We start from the raw sequence: 1,216 nt of genomic DNA on the forward strand, positions 1-1,216 counted from the left end.
AGAGAGAGAGAGAGAGAGAGAGAGAGAGAGAGAGAGAGAATATTTGCTTTGTTACTGCACTCCCTGCAGGATTTTCGGTTTTTTTTTAAAGACCTGCCCTCTCCACTTAAAGTCGTAGGAAAGTCATATTTTAATTTTAAATCATTCTGGCGTAAACATGTATAAATCTACTCTTTATCAGACCATATTGACCCAAAAGTTAGAAAATTTCTATAAAAAAAAAAAATCCTGTTTAAAATTTCTATTTTCTTTTAAGGTCGTAAGACTTTAATCAGGTCAATCATGCCTGGGGGAAAAAATTACACACTTTTGAATTTTTATGTAAAATAAAAATAAAGTGGTGGGATAAAATAAAAATAAAAAGCAGTTTTCCATCCATCTCCTCCTGCCTCATCCATCAGGGTCGCGGTGAGGCTGGTTTTTGTCTCCAGAAAAGTAGGGTCCTCTCTAGATCATGACATAATTTTACGTTAAATATCCATCCATCTATTACATCCATCCATTTTCCATCAGGCTTATCCCTGCTGGGGCGATGAGGGGTTCTGGTGCCTACCTCCAGCTCTCTACGGGCGAGAGGTGGGGTCCACCCTGGACAGGTCGCCAGACCATTGCAGGGAAAGACAGAGACAAACAGGACAAACAACCATTCATGCACACTCACTCATACCTAAGGAGAACTTAGAGAAGCCAATTAACCTAACAGTCATTTTTTTGGACTATGGGAGGAAGCCGGAGTACCCGCAGAAAACCTATGCATACACAGAGAAAACATGTAAACTCCATGCAGCAAGACCCTGGGCTGGGAATCGAACCCGGCTTTAAATATTCTTAATCAAAATATATTGTCTTCTTTTTTAAGTACCTGCACAAATTTGTCTTCCTAGATTTCTTTTTTTTTTTGTTAACCCTTTTTACATTGGTCATGTTATAAAAATATATGAAGTGTGATGAATCAACAATAACTAATTCAACCGCTCGCTTAAAGGAAATCCTGGTACAATGAGGGGTAAAATTTAAAAGTGATTGTATTGCGTACCATTGCATATCGACCTAATAGGGCACTGTATAAAACGAACATTCATATCTACCGCTCCTCAGTCTACTTACTTTGTCAGAGTATATTTATTAAGCTTTTTACATACACATATATATATATATATACACTATATTGCCAAAAGTATTTGCTCACCCATCCAAATTATTGGAATCAGGTGTT

The sequence above is a fragment of the Cyprinodon variegatus genome, unplaced genomic scaffold, assembly GCF_000732505.1.
Source record: "Cyprinodon variegatus isolate N-32 unplaced genomic scaffold, C_variegatus-1.0 Scaffold413, whole genome shotgun sequence".
NCBI classification, from domain to species: Eukaryota; Metazoa; Chordata; class Actinopteri; order Cyprinodontiformes; family Cyprinodontidae; genus Cyprinodon; species Cyprinodon variegatus.